General features: G+C 44.2%; 2 protein-coding genes across 12 annotated transcripts in view; one reads left to right on the top strand and one right to left on the bottom strand.

Annotated features, from left to right (window-relative positions):
* Positions 1–21,863, bottom strand: part of LOC308589698 (uncharacterized protein) — a 474,186-nt gene that overhangs the window by 243,941 nt on the left and 208,382 nt on the right. The window lies entirely within an intron of this gene.
* The window catches only part of PHLDB2 (pleckstrin homology like domain family B member 2), a 76,020-nt gene continuing 59,984 nt past the window's right edge, over positions 5,828–21,863 (top strand). For 8 of the 10 annotated variants that reach the window (XM_081198921.1, XM_081198917.1, XM_081198913.1 and 5 more), the window contains exon 1: positions 5,839–5,941. The gene's annotated coding sequence lies outside the window, so the exon portion shown is untranslated. The other 2 variants (XM_081198914.1, XM_081198915.1) reach the window with 2 other exon arrangements.

Genomic DNA, 21,863 nt, shown 5'->3' with positions numbered 1-21,863 from the left:
AACAGCCTCTGTCCACTTATATATTAAAGAAACCACACCAAAAACTTGCCAACATTGGCAAAGGTTCCCTCTTGTTTGGATTGTCTCAAATTTATGTTTTGATGAAGAAGAAAAAAGGTACCTCAAGGTCAGAAATGAAGGTTTGGATGCTACCAGGCCAATATGTTTTACAACCACATTATTTATATATTCAATATTTATCCATAACAATATTGTAATGTTCTTTTATATTGTAAACTGCTCAGTGATATTTGAATGAAGGGTAGTATATAAAATGATTGAATGATGATAAGATAAGCTTTGTCTCAAATTGAGCCGTAACCATATCTGGTAAGTGGTTGGTGATGGAATACTAGCTATTTGGGGTGAATTGTACATATTAAATGTGCATCTGTAGGAATAGTTTTATTGTTTTTATTGTTTGCATTTTATTTCATTTTTATTGGCCTTTTGTTTTATAGGCCTTTGGTCTGATCCTTTTACACTTCAAGGCTCCTCTTTAAGTCATTTTGCACATGCTCAATGGTCTGCTTTTTCCCTGGTTACTTCACATGAACCAAGCCAAAGGCTTCTGGAGCAAAGTCTGGGTAAGCCTTGGCCCCAAATAATTCTTGATTTTACAGTTGCAGACCAGGCTGACATAAGGAATTCAGAACAGATCTGAATCAGCTGCACCCCTAGAATGGAATGTTATGCTAGGAAAGTATTTTATAAATGTCAAGGACCCCATACTCCACCCCTTCTCAACTGTAAGTGGCTACGTCCAGTAGAAGCAACTTGTAAAACACAAGCACCAGAAATTCAATGCAAAAAGTTTTCTCTTACTAGTTAGGAAAGGACAACCACTGGTGTCTGATACAATGTAGAATGGCCTTTCAGTGCTCGGTGCTAATGAACATCACCTACTATTCTAAATAGGTTTTTTTTTAAAAAAACAACATCCTAAGTCAGTGATATATTTGTCTTCTGAGTCAACATGTTTAGCACCAGGTAGTTGGTCATTTACATTAATCAGGAGTCTGATTAAGGGAATGTTTTGACTATTTTCAGGAAGCTCTTAATGGCTTAAGTGAATGGAAAACACATACGATTGCTGTAGCAACAAAGACAACAATTTTGTTGTGGCTGCAGACTGGCTTATGCACTAGCCTACTTAAGCAGTTTCAAGTTATCGGTTACTATGTTCCTTGTCTCACACAACCCCCTCTTTTTCATTCCTTCTTTTTAGACACACACAGTCATTGTTGATTACTATCATTTTAATATTTTATGTATTTGTTTGCTTGGCATATTTATGGCCCATCCCTCATTACTGGAGATCTCTGGGAAGGTTACAACACACAGGGTGCTTATTAACTAAGTTTGAGGAAATTCATTGGCATAAATTAACATTGCAAAGTAAGGTCATGTTATTAATTTCAGTGGGTCTTTGATGAGTAAAACTTTGTTGAGTATCATCCACAGTTACAAGCTAAAAATAGCATCACTCGGTGATATTGGGGTAGTCACTACCTTTCACCCTAATGCATAAAGGTAAAGGGGCCGCTGACCATTAGGTCCAGTCGTGGCCGACTCTGGGGTTGCGGCATTCAGCCCGCATTATTGGCCGAGGGAGCCAGCGTACAGCTTCTGGGTCATGTGGCCAGCATGACTAAGCCGCTTCTGGAAAACCAGAGCAGCGCACGGAAATGCCGTTTACCTTCACGCCGGAGTGGTACCTATTTATCTACTTGCACTTTGACGTGCTTTCGAACTGCTAGGTGGGCAGGAGCAGGGACTGAGCAATGAGAGCTCACCCCGTCGTGGGGATTCGAACCGCCCACCTTCTGATCGGCAAGTCCTAGGCGCTGTGGTTTAACCCACAGCGCCACCTGCGTCCACCCTAATGCGTACAACAGGATAAAATGGGGATTTGTAGAGGAAAAGTGAGATGCAAATGTTTTTCTTATGCTGCTTTAAACAGTTATGGCTTCCCCCAAAGAATCCTGGTGTAAACAGTCTTCACGAAGGCTTCACTCAGCTTTATTGAAGTTGGCGCTTGCCTTGCCAGGTCGTAACCATCACACCATGAAAGTATATGTGAAGCACATCGAACTCTCTCAAATCCTACAAGCTAGTAGCACATTCGTAATTTCGTAATTTAAACGTGGATCCTTATGTAAAGAAAACGTTGCCATCTAGGAATTAAGAGGAAGTATCAGCTGGCTTGAAGGAGCCCCAAAATTGACAGAAGTCCACTATCTCTTGAGAGGAAAATACTAAAGGGGAAACCCAACACAGCTCAGTGAAGATTAAACGTGTTAAGTAAGCAAGGAATGATGACACTGTGTTGATGGGGGAATCAAATGGAATGGACACTGGCATGCTTGGCTTCAGCACAATTGTCCTGTCATCATTGCTACCATGCTGATGAAATGCCAGCTGGCTAATGGATCTGCCATTTTAAAAATAGTTCTGAGGGAGGGAAACACACACACAGTTTTCAAAGAGTATTAACATCAGAATCCTATACATGTGAACTTGGAAGTAAGCCGCATTGTGTTCAATGGGACTTACTCTGAGCTGCAGCCCAAGTGAAGCTATACATGCCTTTGTAAATGTGGCATCTATACAGACTAAAGTTTGGAGCGTGCATAATCTGGCATATTCCCTTCTGAGTATCGCTTTTATTTTATTTTAAAAAGATGAAACAAAGCAGTAGAGAAGGGCATGACAAAGTATTTCTTTTTGTTCAGCAATATAACAACAGTACTTTTAAATATACTAGAGGTGTTGTTGTTGCTTTTTAAAACAGAATAAATGTTTGTTTTGTTCTTGTGGATATTAAATAGGTATGCCTCTGTGGAATTGCTATAAAAGAACAAGATATGTGGGCTTTTGCCAGTTAACATTCCATGTCAGGGATCTTTTATAATCTTATTTATATAATTTACAGTACAGTAAATATTATGATAACTGTGGTTCTTCTGACTTTTGTCTAGACATTAGGAATTTTATGACTAGTTTTAAACTGCCATGCTACACCATGTTGTTTTGTAGCCACATGAGATATCATCTTGAATTAACAAGTCACTAACTAACAACTAGACACGATTTACAAGACACTTACCAGAAAATGAAACCTAATTTCCCAGCAGTTACTGGATCTTTTTGCTGGATTCTGCATTTTGCATGCAGCACTCAATGGCTTCTGATAAACAGTAATCAGAGTATTGCTTGCATGGCAGATGTTGGTGTGTGGACTAGAATGGGAAATGGGGAGAGAGGAAGGGAAGAGAGTGTATTCGTTGTCCTTGACAAAGAAGGCATTTTGAGCTGATGCTGTTGCTGTGTTCAGAATGCCAGATGGCCACCATGTGGGGCAAGAGGCACAATAACGGTGGGCATAAGACCACTTTCTGGGTGAGAGCCAGGATGGGATGTCTACAGTGCCCTAGTTGAAAGTTGGGGTGGAATCTATGGATGTTTGAAGATGGAGTCTTGGATCCAAACTACAGATACATCATCTGGACCATGGTGGTGCCTTTGTGCAACAATTCTACTTTTGTATTGGTATCATTTTCTCCTCTGTTTAAACTATATATTGATATTATATTTATCGATAAGATTGTTTATAATTGTTTCTATTTTTTTAAAGCTATTGTTCATTTTATATGTTGTGAGTGAGTTGCTTTGGGCACAATTTGTGGGAGGAAAGCTGCATCTACGGCGATGGTACTTTTCTGAAAACAAAGGGATTTTGTTAAAGCCAGAGGTTGCAGAATGCACCCAAAGCAATAAAACAGCAGCCTGGAGCAGAAGCAAGAGCTACAGGCAACCTCTTGCCATAGTAATGGAGGAAACTCTGGCCAATGTAGGCACAGACTTAAAAGGATTATGTTGAACTCAACACAACATTGTCTGGGCCAACTAAATGAATAATGACAAAACAGAAAAGGCCCTCAGCGTTTCCTGTGTAAGGTCACACATGACCAAAACAAACCCTCTCTTTTTTACTCGTGGGGTTGCTATAACCATTTTGCAAGCAATTTGAAATAGCTCTCCGAAGCTCCTTTAGAGAGCAAGAGTTTCAAGGAGGCGAACTTATCCCAATCTTTTTTCTAAGGAAGTGATATTGAAGGGTTGCTGCTTAAGCAGTCCAAAGGGTGGACGCTAAGCAGTCCCCCTCTGAAATGTCAAGTCTCTGTGCAAGAGGGGAGAATAAACACAGCTGGAGAGTCCGGCTGCAGACATCCTTTTCCTGCGAGTCTGACTCCAGTCCAATCTCTGGACAGGAGGAGGAGAAGGAGAAGGGGGAGTCTTCTGAGACTAGACTCCTTCCCTCCCCTCCCCTCTTTCTGGCTCTCCTCCTATTTTTCTTGCTGATGTCACAGATAGGAAGCTGACTCATGATGAATAACTATTTGTTGTTCCCCAACAGCCTGCCCTTTTGCAGAAAATCTGTGCAAAGTTTTACAAGAGATTTCTCAACCAGCTCCCCTAAAGCGCTCCAGGCACAGTGCTCCTAGCATGATGTCACTGGGAGTAGTCCTGGAAAGGGGGAATTGTATTGCCGCAATCCAGGACTTTAGCCTGCAAATGCTCTATCTGCAATGTGCTCTCCAGCAGCAGTGAGAAACTTGCGCCCTACAAGTCAGCCAAGGGAGAGAGTAGGAAGTGTGGCACCAGTAGTGCAATGACATAATTTTGCACTCCAGAGTGAATGCTTTTATGTGGCCTTCCTTTTTAGATGGTAATAGGTCAGATTCAGATTTACACTGCAAGCCTAACCATGCCAATGGGCATTCTTACTCCCAGGTAATTGGGGTTAGAATTGCAGCCTCGTTCAGGTTAAGTGTGTTTAGGGCAGCAGACACACTTTCTTGGAAGTAAACCCCACTAATTTAAGCCCCACTGATTTTAATTGGGCTACTCCAAGTATGAATAGGTCTGGATCCAACCCTTATTTTTTAAAAAAGTGACAATCCAGCCCTGCTGCTTTTGAGTGCCTTCCTGCTCATCTTGCTTTCATTGAATTGTAGAGTTGGAAGGGACCCCAAGGGTCATCTAGTCTAACCCCCTGCCATGCTGAGTGGCACCTCGGCTTTCTGCCCCCATCCTGCCCTAAAGTGGGTGTCACTGCAGCATTGGCAAATCGACTTCCCAAGAGCCTCAAGGGAGGATTTCACCTTGTTCCCCCAAATACAGGCTTTCTTCTCCAGAACTGGATTCTAGACGGCCAACCTGAATTTCTTCTCCAAACCGAGTCTTGTAAAGACATAACGGATTTACAACCGCAGCCAATAAATGTCCACTCAGAAGAAAATCCCACTGACTTCAGCGGACCTCCTTCCTAAGTAAGTGTGACCAGCACTGCAGTTTACTATTCGTATTACATCTTTATTCCAACTTTTCTCCAAGGAGCTCAAGATAGTGCAGGTGGTTGTTCCCTCTCCGCTTTATCCTCCCAAGAATCCTACCAGGTAGGATAGGCTGAGAGACAGCCACTGGCCCTAAACCTTCGGGGGCCAAAGTGCAATCAGATGCAGAGCGAAGTATTTGGAAGTATCCCCCCCTTTCCCCTTTCTCCCAGCTCGTTAGCTTTCCAGTGCTAGGAAAAATTATCTTTCTTCCTGACTCTGCGCGCGTCCCTCGCACCCCTCCTCTTTCGATCCTTCCCTCTCCCTGTTATCCCGGAGGGAACGAACCATTGTAGCCGGGAGGGGTGTGTGAGAGTTTGTGTGGCGGCGCTCTTCGGCTGGAGCTTGGATACCCTAATGGGCGGGACTGGCTTCGGCTGCGCGGGGAGGAATAGGAGCAGCAGCAGGAGGAGGAGGAGGATCCTGTCGGGCTGAGGAAGGAGGCGGGAGGGGGGTGTCTCTCTTGGTAAGGCGCCCGCGATGGGAGTCTCCGGAGTGGCTGGGGAAAGCGAAGGATGCACAAAAGGCAGCAGCGCCAGGAGGTGAGTGAGGCGCTGCCTGGAGCAACTGCTTTTGTCCCGCGCGCGTTTGGGTATCTGCGCGCCCGTGCGCGCAACGTGCGGGGAGAAGGAGCGCAGAAAGCGCGCAGCAGGCAGCTTGTGTGCCGGGCAGGGAGCGCTGCCTGAGAAAGGCAAGTCCGTCTCTCCGTCCGGAAGCTAAACAAAACCCAGGAGAGGATTGTAAACTTTGCCCTGAAGTTTTGTTTTTGGAGGGAATGCATTTTGGAGGGCATCTCCGGAAAAGGCACCTACTTAACAACCCAAAACCTGTCTCTGTTGCCCACCAGGACTCCCTGCTCTTTTATGCTCCGTGGCAGACAGATTTGTTTTGTCTTTCATGGGGGAAGATTTACTGGTCGCTTTGCATGCATTTTAATCTTGCTGGGCTTTTTGCTTTTGCAAACTGTGGCGCGTTTGTTTTTCAACTTCTACAAATTTCTGCTAATGGGCTTGCTTAGATTAGGCTAAAAGCCTCTGCTGAGAAGAAACGGGGACAGCACGGCATTTGTTTTGTTTTTTTGAAAGTCCAGGGCACTGTTGACTTAATGTAAACTGTTCCCTTCCGCTGAGAATCATTCAGCAGAGCTTTGGTTAGGAACCCGCTGTAGCTGAAGGATTAGTGCTTGCCTTGAAAGAGACTTTGTACAAACACAGCTAGGCAGTTTCCTCTCACCCACTTGCTGTTTCCTCCTGTAGGGTTTCCCTCTTTTGTATGTTATCCCAGATGATTGTTGCCCTTTAAAAATGTCTCTTAAAGGAAGCTTTTTGTGTTCTGTTCTCTCTCTCTTTCTCTTCATAAGCCCAAAGACTTCATCTGTGCATTCACAAATAGGATCTGTTTGGTGATGCTCTCCTTAGTTTTGCATAGAGTTTTTATAAGCAAATTAAGATGTGATTTTACTGCTCTTATTCAAGCAAAGTTCATTGGTTGTTGTCAGGAGAGCACAGGACAAAAGTTGAAACATGTGCTTCAGATCACATAATCCAGAACTTGAGCCTGGAAAATGATAGCTGTGTTTGTCTGTTACAGCAAACACACACACACAAAGAGAGAGAGAGAGACGTCTTGTGGTGTCTTAAAGACTAACAGATTTATTGTGGCATAAGCTTTTGCGGACTCGTCAGACACACAAAGTGCTAGTCATGGTAGACTGTTTACGTATTTTAAATCTGTAGGATAATTTACCCTGAGATGCTTATGGAATACTGAATCAAGTTTTCTCTAAGATGTCACTAGACTCTGTCATTTTTGTGATCAAAGTGTAACATGCTGAACTCACAATCAGGGTGGTCAAGAGATGGATAGCCCCTTCACCGCAGTTTGGTCCAGTACATAGACTGAATGGTAGCCAACATAAGGTCAAGTAATTTCGTTGTCCCCGAGAGGGGGCAATGACAATAAAGATATTATTATTATTATTATTATTATTATTATTATTATTATTATTATTATTTCCAACGTTACTGGATTCTGTCTCCCATCAGCCCCAGCCAGTATGGGGTGAATGGCCAGGAATGATGGGAGCTGAAGTTCAACACCTGGAGAACAACGTGTTGGCTCTGCCTGGCATAGGTTGCTGAACTGTGATTTTCTGGACTGGAGTTTAAGTCTCAGTTGCGTCAAAAACACAGAATGTCTTTGGATAATACAGTCAGTGCTATCCTTATGTCAGGCATGGGGAACCTCTGGCCCACTGGATGTTGTTGGACTCCAGGTAGCATAGCCAATGTTCTGGGAGGGGGAGAGCTGTGTCCCCATCTCTGCCTTAAGTGAGTGCACAGGTTCCTTGCATTGGTATTTTTGCTCTTCCACTGCAACTTATGCAAAATTGGAGGTCACTCATACAGCATGCATATCTCTGTGCAAGTACTGTATAGAGAATGTGAGCACAGAGAGTTCATTCACTTGCTAGTCAGCACTTCTAGTATCATCCAAAGTTGCTGTAGTGTGTGGTAAATCTCTGATCATCTTTTAAACAGAAATAATGGAAACCCACTTCAAAGCTATTGTGAAGACAAGAAAGACTGCTAAATTCTTTACAGAACATAAAGGCTATGTGCATAGGTTGTATAGATGTAAGCAGTAACTTCCCTTAAGTTATACTCTAGTAGCAGTCGTCTGCAGGTGATGGATTCAGTGAAGTGCATCACCTTCACTGAGTAGACCTTGGAATTCAAACATAATCACTGACTGACATGAGAGATCTGGTTGAGACTGGTTGACTATTATGGGAAGCAAGTTACAGAGTAGCGCCACCATCTAGATTCTGGTTCTTATGGTGATTAGCTATATGGGAGGTTAAGACTGTGCCTGCACCTCGGAATATTCTAAAGCTCATAATATAGCAGTTGCTTCTTCATAAAATTAGGGAACTGAATAAATGTTTTCAAGTTAGGAAAAACATCAAGGTATGAATAGCTTTTCCAATTGGAGGGGTAGAATGCTGACTATATTATAGACAATTTCAGAAGCTGAGCAGAAGGAAAGGAGGCTGTGTGAATCTGAATTTATATTCCAGGAGCAGCAGGGATAAAATAATGGGTGGCAGACTCATTGGTTTAGCATAGGATCCCCTATTCCTTTAAGCCGCAACAGTCTGCTGAAACAAAGATACATTTGCAGGCTTTCAACCTGTGAAATAGATTTAATGTTTGCATGCTTTCAACTTGCTTTCCTGTACTACTTCCTTCTTGATAATTATGAAACATAATTAATTCTAATTAGTTTGGACTGATGCATTTTCTGTTTGATAAGGGATCTTGTTTGCCCTTGTGGTACTGGCTCCTATATAGTTTAGTTTGACTGGTCTTGCTGTGGTTCCCTGAACCACAAAACTACTGTGGAATGAAACCTCTTGGTGGTGGTTGGCCTCTGGACAGTGCAGCCTAATGCATTTATGACAATGTCACTCAAAAATCAAGGGGGAAACAAAGCATATTCAGCTTGCATTGCTTTTAAAATTGATTTAACTTTAGAAAAAGGCAAAGGGATCACTGACCTTACAAAGAAGGGCAATGTCTGCTGTTGGCAAAGGTCTTTTCACAGCTCACTGTGAGGTTTGGGAGAAATCTAATGAGAATGAAAAATGCACTTGGTGAGAACACTTAGGAACTTACGCATATTTTCACTGGAAATTCTAACCTGGGAAAAGGTTGCCTGAAATTGAAAAAGGTAATATGGAAGGTAATATAGAACCCATAAAGATTCAGATGTTGCAGCTCTAAACCTCTATTGAAGTGATATACAGTTGTATCTTGGTTTTCGAACAGCTTAGTTCTCAAATGTTTTGGCTCCTGAACGTCACAAACCCAGAAGTGACTGTTCGTTTGCAAACTATTTTTGGAAGCTGAACGTCTGATGGGGCTTCCACGGCTTCCGATTGGCTGCAGGAGCTTCCTGCAGCCAATCAGAAGCCACACTTTGGTTTCCTAACATTTTGGAAGTCAAATGGAGTTCCAGAATGGATTCCATTCGACTTCCAAGGCACTAGGTTTCCAGAACTCTCTTAAGGTTTTCTCCTCTCACAGGGGTGGAAGGTATGTTGACTTGTATTATCTCTGAAGCAAGGGAGCTATGGACTCTTATCTCCTTCTCCCACTGAAACAGCAGTGGATCTTCCTATGGCATATAGAAGCCCTGAAGTACAAAATAAATGTCAAAAGCTAAGGTTGCAGAAGACTTCTACCCAATTTGGCATAAAGTTCTTTAGAAAGACCATGTGATGACAGTGGAACGATCTTCATCACCACCATTGCATAGTATCATACTTCAGTCATTGGCTGTAATAAAGAGATTGATAATATTACTTTGGCATGTACTGCGTGGACTTCTTTCTTCCCACCTGGGTGTCAAATTATCTGTCGTTTCTGCAACAGATTTGGAAGGCACTTTACAGATAAAATTCTCTAATCTCCAATCTGACGTTGATAACATATTTGAACCAAAATCCTGGGATTATTTTCAGTTTGTTTCCCCCTTGACAGATTGCTTGGTAAGAGGGACTATCCATACTAAATGCTTGCCCTTCCTGGGTGGTTAAGATACATGGGAAAGGCTGGACCTCTTATAACAAGAGTGATTTTTAGTTCATGAAGAGAATGGAAGATGGCAACTGCTGAACACAGGGTTCATTTGGCTACTGTGTTAGAAATATTTACTTTATGTCAAAAAGCTCATTTTCATTCTGCCGCCTCCTTTGTGGGAAAATTGGGGAAATCGTTACAGCATGTAGTTGGCGTACAGTTCTAGGCATCTAGGCATTCTGCCTTGTCCTTTTTTCAATCCTGCTTCTAGCTTTGGGACACAGTTTGCTTCAGTTGTTTCAAGATCAAGTTAGGAAGTTTCTGACCACTCTGGACCATCTCACACTGTGGATGTCCAGATATTGATAAACCATAATCTTTATTTTGTGAGCACACAGGGGTTATCCTTGAATGCATGTGTGAGTTTCCTGGTTGATAACCTGTGGGATTCTTTAGTGATCATATCTGCACTTGTTGTTACCAGCTCTGTTTGTTGAAAGATAGCAAGCAGCCAAAGGTTCAGAGTAAAGTGTGGTAATACCACTCATCTCATTCTCCACTCAGTGCTCTAGGGGCAGAAACCTCTCTTCTGAATCACTGTCTGGGGTCAAGGTCAAATTATGACCTTGGAACTGAAGCCATACAATACAGAGGTGGTGGCACTGGGGATTTTAAATACTCATTTAACGTATGGCAAAGATGTGACCTAATACAACTATCCTTCTAGATGGATGGAACATGGGTGGCGCTGTGGTCTAAACCACTGAACCTCTTGGGCTTGCAGATCAGAAAGTTGGCGGTTTGAATCCCCGCAATGGAGTGAGCTCCCATTGCTCTGTCCCAGCTCCTGCCAACCTAGCAGTTTGAAAGCATGCGAGTGCAAGTAGATAAATAGGTCCCACTGTGGCGGGAAAGGTAAACCGCATTCCCATGCACTCTGGTTTCTGTTACGTTGCACCAGAAGTTGTTTAGTCATGCTGGCCACATGACCCAGAAAGCTGTCTGTGGACAAACGCCGGCTCCCTCGACCTGAAAGTGAGATGAGCTCCGTAACCCTATAGTCGCCTTTGACTGGACTTAACCGTCCAGGAGTCCTTTACCTTTACCTTACCTTCTAGATACTGTAAGCACTGTAGGAGGACCTTATTATTTGAGTTGGCTTATATCACTAGAACTATTTGTAGTGGTGGAATTTACCTTAAAGCTTTATATGCTTGGTAGATAATACCTGTGTGCTGGTTTTAGATGTGCTCTAAGCCTTTGAGATAGGATGGAATACAAATCATGATTAATAAGAATAAATGTTCTTCAGTTTTAAAAAATGGATGTGAGTTTGAAAACTGAAGGGAAACTATTTTATAGAAATATATGGCTACTGTCTGCTAAGAGCAATTTGTACTGGGATTGTCTTATTAACATTCTGTAGCACTCAGACGTTCTTGAGTAAGTACCTTGATAATTACAGTATGTTATGTTAACTGCTGCTTGCCACTTCCATCACTGATGAGGTTTACTTCACATTTGGCAACACTGATGCTGTAGTTCTTGCTCTTATTAAAATGCTTTGACCATATGGAGCTATGAAGCAGTCAAACATGTTCTAGCTGTTAGCTCGAATACATTGTCAGCATATGACATTAGGGAGAGAAAAACGAAGAGGAGGTGCTAGTTGGATCCAAGTATAGATAACTGTTGGGACACGGGTGGCGCTGTGGGTTAAACCACAGAGCCTAGGACTTGCTGATCAGAAGGTCGGCGGTTCGAATCCCCGCGACAGGGTAAGCTCCCGTTGCTCGGTCCCTGCTCCTGCCCACCTAGCAGTTTGAAAGCATGTCAAAGTGCAAGTAGATAAATAGGTACCTCTCCGGCGGGAAGGTAAACGGTGTTTTCGTGCAGTGCTCTGGTTCTCCAGAAGCGGCTTAGTCCTGCTGGCCACATGACCCGAAAGCTGAACGCCGGCTACCTTGGCCAATAAAGCGAGATGATCGCTGCAACCCCAGAGTCGGCCACAACTGGACCTAATGGTCAGGGGTCCCTTTACCTTTTATAGATAACTATTATGAGTTAAAAACAAGATGGAATAAGGCTGCAGTCGTAGGCACACTTACATGGATAAACTGAGCAGGGTTTTCTGGGGAAATGTGTAGGATCAGGCTGCATGTTTTGAACAGGTTCTTCAGAGGAAACCAATTACTGAATGTTTTGTGAAGGGAAAGAATAAATTGATAATCATACTAGCATTCAAAACAGGATTATTTTTAAAACAAGATGGCAAAAGTAAAAAAGAGGAGATGAGGATGAAGATGTAATAGTTACAAGGACTAAAAGAGCAAGAGCAATTAGAAGCCCCAAATGCATTTTGTTATGCTCTTATTCTTCCTGTATGTTTTATTTCCATTGTTGTGCCAGTGAAGTAAATACAGAACTGCATGTGAGTGCCGGTTGTCTCTTTTCTGAGGATCCTGCAGTGACAGGAATGGTGATATATACCGTATTTTTCGCCCCATAAGACGCACTTTTTCCCCTCCAAAAATGAAGGGGAAATGTGCCTGCGTCTTATGGGGCGAATGCAGGCTTTCGCTGAAGCCTGGAGAGCGAGGGGGGTCGGTGCGTACCGACCCCTCTCGCTCTCCAGGCTTCAGGAAGCTCTGCGCAACCCTCGGGAGACCGGCTCTGAGGGTTGCGCAGAGCTGCCTGCAATCCCGGGACCAGCGCAGCTCTGCCCGGCCACCGGGAGCCGGGGGAGAAGCTCCGCCCCGCTCCCGGTGGCCGTGCACAGCTGCCTGCGCTCCTGGGACCAGCGCAGCTCTGCCCGGCCACCGGGAACCGGGGGAGAAGCTCCGCCCCGCTCCCGGTGGCCGTGCAGAGCTGCCTGCGCTCCTGGGACCAGCGCAGCTCTGCCCGGCCACCGGGAGCCGGGGGAGAAGCTCCGCCCCGCTCCCGGTGGCCCTGCAGAGCTGCCTGCGCTCCTGGGACCAGCGCAGCTCTGCCCGGCCACCGGGAGCCGGGGGAGAAGCTCCGCCCCGCTCCCGGTGGCCCTGCAGAGCTGCCTGCGCTCCTGGGACCAGCGCAGCTCTGCCCGGCCACCGGGAGCCGGGGGAGAAGCTCCGCCCCGCTCCCGGTGGCCCTGCAGAGCTGCCTGCGCTCCTGGGACCAGCGCAGCTCTGCGCCGCCATCCCGAGCGGGGCGCTAAGTCCCGCCCCGCTCGGGATGGCGGCACAGAGCTGCCTGCCGTCGCGGGACTGCAGGCAGGTCTACGCCGCCATCCCGAGCGGTGCGCTAAGTCCCGCCCCGCTCGGGATGGCGGCACAGATCTGCCTGCCGTCGCGGGACCGCAGGCAGGTCTACGCCGCCATCCCGAGCGGTGCGCTAAGTCCCGCCCCGCTCGGGATGGCGGCAGAGATCTGCCTGCCGTCGCGGGACCGCAGGCAGGTCTACGCCGCCATCCCGAGCGGTGCGCTAAGTCCCGCCCCGCTCGGGATGGCGGCAGAGATCTGCCTGCCGTCGCGGGACCGCAGGCAGGTCTACGCCGCCATCCCGAGCGGTGCGCTAAGTCCCGCCCCGCTCGGGATGGCGGCAGAGATCTGCCTGCCGTCGCGGGACCGCAGGCAGGTCTACGCCGCCATCCCGAGCGGTGCGCTAAGTCCCGCCCCGCTCGGGATGGCGGCAGAGATCTGCCTGCCGTCGCGGGACCGCAGGCAGGTCTACGCCGCCATCCCGAGCGGGGCGCTAAGTCCCGCCCCGCTCGGGATGGCGGCACAGAGCTGCCTGCCATCGCGGGACTGGTGGACTTCTCCCCATCGCCAGCCCCACAAGCTCGGGGGACAGCGGGGAGGCAGAGCGCGCCTTCCCACTGTTCCCCGACCTGGTTCTTCCAGCCCCGCACCTGGGGGGGGGGAAATAAAATTTTTTTTCTTTATTTCCCCCCCAAAAAACTAGGTGCGTCTTATGGGCCGGAGCGTCTTATGGGGCGCAAAATACGGTACTACTCTCTGGTACTTCATGTGTTCTTTCAGGGATCAGGAATCTTAAGCCTGCTTCTGGACAGCTTTAATACAGTTCCGTCTGCTTCCCAGCATCCAGAGTTAGTTTGCCTTAAGCCAAAAACAACACTTTTATAATGTTCATTGCATGGGGACAGGGTCCACTCATTGAGGTTTGAGGTTTCTTGGACTGAAAGGCCATTGTTCTAAATTTCACTCGAAATGAAATGATTTCCTTGCCATATGGTCAGAGTGTATGGTTTTTAAGCCTCCCCTCCTCCGATATTATTAACCTTTTAAATGAGGTCCCAGCACTGTGGCTCAGTGGTAGTGCATCAGCTTTGCTTGCAGAAGATGCCAGGTTCTTCAGAATATCCTGGTAAGGCTGGGAAGGATTCCATCTGAAAACCAGGAGAAAAAGAACAAAATGAGAATATAAAAGCTAGGTTGATTGGCTTATACAATCTTGAATCCATTTGTTTCGTTTTTGTTGGAAGCTCCCATTCATCCTCATGCACTCATGAGATCTACAGCTTTGCCTACAAAACCAGCAAAGTGAAAGACTAGCACATTTGCTTTGCTCATATGTATGAAGTATTGTCCTTAGTTAGCATAAACATATATGCATAGATTTAGACAGATGATAGTCAGTGGGTGAAGGATGTTATGCAACGATAGGTGTGTCCTGTTGCAATTGACAGTCAAATGCAAACAAGGTGATGTGAAAAGGGGAAATGGCAAATGAGTAGGAAGCCCTCTCGACTTGTAAAGAACCTTCAAAACAAGATGAGTCATTGACATAAACACTGGATAAGGAAGAATTCCTTTCTGGAGAGAGCTTTCTGCTCTCAGGCTCTGTCCACTCCCCATTGGATAGGTGTCAGGTCTGCAAATGAATTCCAGCTCAGCAGTGGCTGGTAGGTAGAAGCCCACTAACGCAGGGGTGGAGAGCCTCAGGGCCACCAAGACTCTCTTATCTGGCCCTTGGAATCCTCCCCAGGCCACATCCCCTATTGGTCCTGCTTTGTGTCCTGGTTTTGCCTGGTTGGAATGTGTCCTTGAATTCTGATAAAAACACTGTGATTCCCTAAATGGAGAACAGAGGGGGATGTGTGAAACTCAGTCTCCTGTACACAGGTAAAATCTGCAACAGATGCTCAGCTGCATTTGTCACCTGCTGCTGGCATTTGGCTCTAGAAGGGAATGTGGCTGCCAAGCTGAAGAAGGTCGTATCCCTCAGTTTCTCTGTTGAAAATAAAATAAAAAAACAATTCATCTCATCAAACCCATACCCTTCAATAAAGTGTTGGATATAGGCTGCAATTTTAAACACTCATCCAAGTGAGATACATTTTATTGTAGCTGGGATTATATATTACTCTTGTATAAACTGCCCTGGGATTGAAAATGTCCTATACTACCTTAATTAAAATCAAATCAAATCTTTCCATTAAATAGAGGGAGGCTTACTTCCACGAATGATCTGCATGAAAAGCAGTGCAACTTATTTGCAAGTAAGCATAACAATGATAAATCAGACTGTATGGACTTTGCATTTCAGATGTATGAGCTTCTTGAAAAGGATAATGTGAGCACTAACCTCAGCTGTGGAACTTCTAATTTTTCTCCCAAGAATACTAATAGTAGATTTCTAAACAGACTTAACATCAGAGCTATCTGATGATGACTGTAAACCAAATCAAACAACGATACCCTTCCTTTCAAAGTAGAATTGGTTGGGTTTTGTATCAAGCCAGCAAAACCTTTCTGATCTGTACGTGTGTATCCTACCTATGTACATCCTGAAGACAGCCTTAAAAAATATTTTTCCAATAGATGTGGCCACCAAAAGTGTAGATTATCTAGCAAACTACTGTAATACTACACGTTTGTTAAAAGATGCTGCTCTTGCAGTGTCCCACATGATTTCCTCTGAGGAAAAGAAAAAGTCATAAGAGCTTCCTCTGCCAGTCTTTTCCCACATTTGTAGTGTTACAAGGGCAGTACTTTCCAGTGGTAAATTGTGGTTTATATGTCAAGTTCTTTCTATAACTCTTCTGTGACACTAACCCCCACCAGAAAGTTTAACATGCAACAGTCTGATAGACACCAATATCATCTTACTTCATTAATACATATACCCCAAATACAACCTCAATGAATATTCAGGTTCATTGGATGATACCAATTTCTAGTCTAGTGAGAGAAGAAGAGAAATGTCTTTCTATCCACCTTCTCTACACCATGCCTGATTATATATAGCTGTACATGTCCCCCCCCCACCTTACTTGCCTTTTCTCTGAACTGAAAAGCTCCAGGTTTTTTAACGTCACCTCACCTCACTACTTGAGTTGCTGCAGGCCATTGTTCATTGTTGAATATTACTTCATTTGATATAAGTTGCTTATTTTAAAGTTATGTTTTATTATCACATTTTTGTATTGGATTAGATTGTTATAAGGTGTACATTCTTTGTTTCTTCAGCTTGTAAACCGCCTTAGGTATTGTAAAAATAGAAAGACGGTATTCAAATTAAAAGTGCTGCTGCTGCTGCTGCTGCTGATTTCGGATGCCCTTTCCTGCCCCTTTTCCAGCTCTACAATACCCTCTTTGAGGTGCAGTATTCCAAGTGTTCTCACAGCATATATTTGTATAATGGCATTATGGCAATGACAGTTTTATTTATTTTCAATTCCTTTCCTTTCAATTCCTTTCCATTTTCATAGCAGCTTCCCAGTGGGTCAACACTTTAATCAAACTATCTATGGTTGGCCATAAGATCTCATTTGTGGTCAGTCACTGCCAGTTCAGACCCCAAGAGCATAAATAGTCATACCTCGTGTTACGTTTGCTTCACGTTGCGGCTTTACAGGTTACGAACGTGGCAAACCTGGAAGTGTTTCCTTCTGGGTTCGCCGCAGGCGTAGAAGTGATCTGCACGCTTCTCTCATGCGCAGAAGCACTCTATCGCGCTTCGCGCATGCGCAGTACCAGCACTCTACTTACAGACTTTTTGGGGTGCAAACGGCACCCCGAAACAGATCACGTTCGTAAGTGGAGGTACCACTGTATGTGAAATTAGAAATTTTTACCCCGATGTGTATCACTTGACACTTCTTTCATTGAGTTTGCCATTTTCATACCCCTTAACACAGTTTGGATACATCCTTTGGAAACTCCCCATGACCCAACCCTCCTTTAACCACCTCAAATAATGTGGTATAATCAGCAAACTTGGCCAGCTTACTTCTGACTCCAGGTCTTTTTATGAACAAGTTAAAAAGCACAGATCCCAGTCCTGATCCTGGGGGGACTCCTTTTTTTGTTAATCTTTCCATTGTGAGAACAGTTCATTTCTTCTTCTGCCTCCTTATATCATGACTCCTCTAGCAGTCTTTGGTGTCGTACTGTACCAAAAGCTTTTTGAAAGTTGTTAACCTCATCCACATGCTTACTGAAAAAGCTAACTCCAAGGGGTGAGTTAGAAATGACAAATTTGTGGAGGCCATGCTGGCTCTTCATCAATACTTCTTCTATGTGCTTTCCACCAGTGTTCCTAGAACATACATTAAGTTCAGATAATTTCCCATATCCTCCCTGAATCCCTTATTTAAAATTGTTGTTACATTGACCTCTTCTTGGTGCTCAGATAAAGAAGCCACCCTTAGGGACCAGTTGCAGGGGGTCGGGTATTATTTTTGTTTCTTCTTAAAAAAGAGCAGCAATTACATATTTAAGTTCTTTAAGAGCTGTTGGGTGGATGCCATCTGGACCCTGCAATGTGTTCATTTCAAATCTGTGATGTGGCTGCTGTTTGCCTCAGTTCCTCAGACTCCCTCAGAAAGTCCCTTCAGCCACAGGATCTGCCCTCCATCTTCCGAAGTAGAATAAGACTTTAAATGGTAATAATAGCTTTCAAATGTTTGTGTGTCTCGAACAGTTTTATTTTCACCTGGAATGGTTTTGAAAAGAATAACAGTATTGGGACAATTAAGAAAAAATTCCAGTGTTTTAATAATAAATTGTTTGGCCATGAGAGAAATGCATAAAACAGGATCCACACAGATTTGATGCATTGCTTTGACTTTTTAAATGGCTCTGACAATGTTGTAAGTGTACTTCTCTGGGGGAAGGGTTAATCTGAAACATCTGGATCACCAAGGTTTTTCTTCTTCTTCTTTTTTTGCTGAAATACATATTGCTGGATGTGTCCTTAAACTCTCTCACTGCCAAATTCTCTCTTAGTTCAGGATTTCAGAACTTAGTAGCTGTCGAATGTGTCAAAACACAGCCTCTGAGTAAGTGATCTGTAGAACAGATGCCACAAATTGGTAGTCCTGAATCAGATTACAGATTTTGTAGTTGCAAATTTGGGACTCTCGCCTTTCCCCTGCAACTTTAGAAAAGGGACCTTTGTTCTGTGTTATCATTCTGATCGCATGATTTGATTTTGATGGTAAATATGTGAAAAGCTTGCGTGACGTTTCTGTGATCATAAAATTCATTTTGGGAGGCAGAAATGCATATTGCAATTAGACTTGTGAAATGTTCAGATGTGTGCCATATGGGGAATTTTTGGCCTTTCTATCATCAGCTCTTTCTGGCATCACAGTTGCATTTATTATGTTCTTTGCTTCTAAGGTATAAAACTTGGCTTTCTGCTGTTCGGATGTGAATATGCCGCATTTTGCTTATTAAGTGAAGATAAGGTTCCTTAGGGACGCGGGTGGCGCTGCGGGTAAAACCTCAGTGCCTAGGACTTGCCGATCGCATGGTTGGCAGTTCGAATCCCTGCGGCGGGAGTGCGCTCCCGTCGTTCGGTCCCAGCGTCTGCCAACCTAGCAGTTCGAAAGCACCTCCGGGTGCAAGTAGATAAATAGGGGCCGCTTACCAGCGGGAAGGTAAACGGCGTTCCGTGTGCTGCGCTGGCTCGCCAGATGCAGCTTGTCATGCTGGCCACGTGACCCGGAAGTGTCTGCGGACAGCGCTGGCTCCCGGCCTATAGAGTGAGATGAGCACACAACCCTAGAGTCTGGCAAGACTGGCCCGTACGGGCAGGGGTACCTTTACCTTTAAGCTTCCTAAGAAAAAGAAGTTTAATGAACTAAAAGTTTTGCAGAATACGGTATCAAATACACCACGATTCAAGGAGGGGCAGTAAATAGACCTGCATTGACACAACTGTTATTTTCACAGAGAGGTTCATTTCCCTTAAGTTCTGTTTTATAAAGCAGGGAGGGAAAACTTTCAGCCCTGCAGAAGTTGTTGGGCTCTAAATCCCATCAGCCCCAGCCAGCATGGCCAACAGTCAGAGATGGGAGGAGCTGTTCAACAACATCAGGAGGGTCATACTTTACCATCCCTGTCATGAAATGTTTAGTTTCTCATTGAGGAAGGGTTTTTTGTGTTGTAATTTTTGAGTCCAAGATCTAAAAGAAAAAGCAAAGAAGGCCCTTCAACATGATTTGTTGCTGCTTGCTTCCTCCAACCAAATTGTTGTCCATTCCCTCTTGACTGCATCTCCTACTCTTGAAAGAAAATAACTTCACAGCTACATATCACTTTCAGTACATATATATGAATTAAGAGTACAACTTAATGGCTTGGATCCTGAATTCCTTTCCATGGACCTAACAGGGCTCTGTTAACAGACTCTACGCATTTCTCTGGGAACCGTGAAAACATGAAACATGGTTGGGGGAATCTTCTGAACAGAATGACATTATGTTATGGGGGTGCTTCAACAGAAATAGGTAATGGGGAGCATTCTCTTTTCACAAACAGAACTAATTTCACTTGCCCAACACTGAACTTCTGATCCTATGATGCTAGTAATAATGTGAATTTTAAAGTTTTAATTTTGATTAATCGATGTTATCTTTCTCTCATTCTGCGAAGTATTTGTAACGAAACCCTTTCTTTCCCAACAATTCCTTTCCTTTCAGTGCACGAAGGAAATGGGTCGAGTTATGTTAGTTTTGTTCTCAGAGTGTTGTTACTGTACTCACAGGTGTGAAGAGTGGGGAAGCTGAGGAGAGAAAATATGGATTTAACTTGTTTAAAATATTTTAAGCGTAGCTAAACCTTTAATTTAGCACAGCTAAACCTTGAATTATGGTGCTGGAGGAGACTCTTGAGAGTCCCATGGACTGCAAGAAGATCAAACCTATTCATTCTTAAGGAAATCAGCCCTAAGTGCTCATTGGAAGGACAGATCCTGAAGTTGAGGCTCCAGTACTTTAGCCTCCTCATGAGAAGACTCCCTGGAAAAGACCCTGATGTTGGGAAAGATGGAGGGCACAAGGAGAAGGGGACGACAGAGGAAGAGATGGTTGGACAGTGTTGTCGAAGCTACCAGCATGAGTCTGACCAAACTGCGGGAGGCAGTGGAAGACAGGAGTGCCCGGCGTGCTCTGGTCCATGGGGTCACGAAGAGTCAGACACGACTAAACGACTAAACAACTAAACAACAACAACAAACATTTAATGAGATTTTAAATCAAGGTTAAAAGCCAGTGTTGATCTGATACTGCAATCCAGACCCGGCTTTACACTCCCGTTGGCTTTACACTGCCTGTGACTCTGTTTGTGCGGAGCTCCCTATTCTGCATTGCTGCGGCAGGTAGAAGTTTCGTGGGTGGCATCTCACAGATGTGGTGAAATGTGGTCCTGAACAGACAGGGAGTGTCTTATATGGCATGGCGTGGGAAGTCAAACTAGGACTGAAGCACACGTAAGGTCTGCATTAGTGCGTTTTGCTAGGGCTGCTGTATAATCAGTTTTGCAAAAAAAAAAAGGAGTTAACATTAATCCAGGGCAGTCCTTGGCATTCATGAAACAGCTGCTGCTGGTGGCCCTGACAGAGGGCATTCCCAGGCGCAGAGAGGCTGTGTTGGCCCAGGATCACATGACTGCATAGGCCTGCTCTGGAATGGTGCATCAGTTTGCCTGCCCCTGACCTGTGTGAGTTGATGGGCTGCTAAGTCCTGCTGCCACTTGTCCGGAGTTCAAAATGTGCCCAAAGCGGCTGCTTTTTCTTTCAGACAAATTCTTAGTGAGGCTAAACTACTTCACAGATTTTCTACATTGTACATTTACCTTCTGGTTTTTAGTCAGGACAGATTAAGTCTTTCTTTCTTTTTCTTTTTTTGCATCTCATGCACAGTTAATTTATTATGTGATTGGAATGATTTTGGTTTACTCAGCATGTTAGCATACTTGTCCAAATATAATGATGATTGTCCTTTTCCCTCTCAGATGAAAATGTTAGGGTTGAAAGCTGTCAAATGCTGTGAGGTAAACTGGTGCAGAAGCGATTTTTTAAAATATTTATTTTTAAAAAGAGTATTTTGTGGAGAGAACCTTGTCAGTCAGAGGAAACATTGATACAAAATGGCAAGAGAGTACAAATAATAAAACCGTTGTATGGAGTTTTCTGCATTTGATTTTTAGAGGGCTCCATTTGGAGAAATATCCAACAATAAATGCTATACAAAATAAGATCCTGCATTTTTAACAGAGGGATGAGTAACATTTGATATCTTGCCTGTTTTCAGCGATATTTCTTTATTTTTTTTCATAATAAAATGTTTCAAGAGTAACACATGAAATGATTTAAACAGAAAATGTTACCAGCAGGAGCTAAAACAAACAAACAAAAAAGGATAATAAAATGTTCCACAAATCTATTGACAAGCTGGAATGTGTTCAGAAGGGGTGACCAAGATGATCAAGGGTTTGGAAACTAAGCCTTATGAGGAACGGTTGAGAGAGTTGGGTACGTTTAGTGGGCTAAGAGAAGACTGAGAGGACATATTATAGTTGTCTTTGGATACTTGAAGACCACAGGAGTGATGGGGGGACATTTCTGCCTAAGAGCAATGACGCATTATCAAGTC

The sequence above is a fragment of the Podarcis bocagei genome (assembly GCF_964188305.1).
Source record: "Podarcis bocagei genome assembly, chromosome: 6".
Taxonomy (NCBI): domain Eukaryota; kingdom Metazoa; phylum Chordata; class Lepidosauria; order Squamata; family Lacertidae; genus Podarcis; species Podarcis bocagei.
Note: the sequence above shows the minus strand (reverse complement) of the source record. Positions and strands in the feature narration are given on the sequence as shown.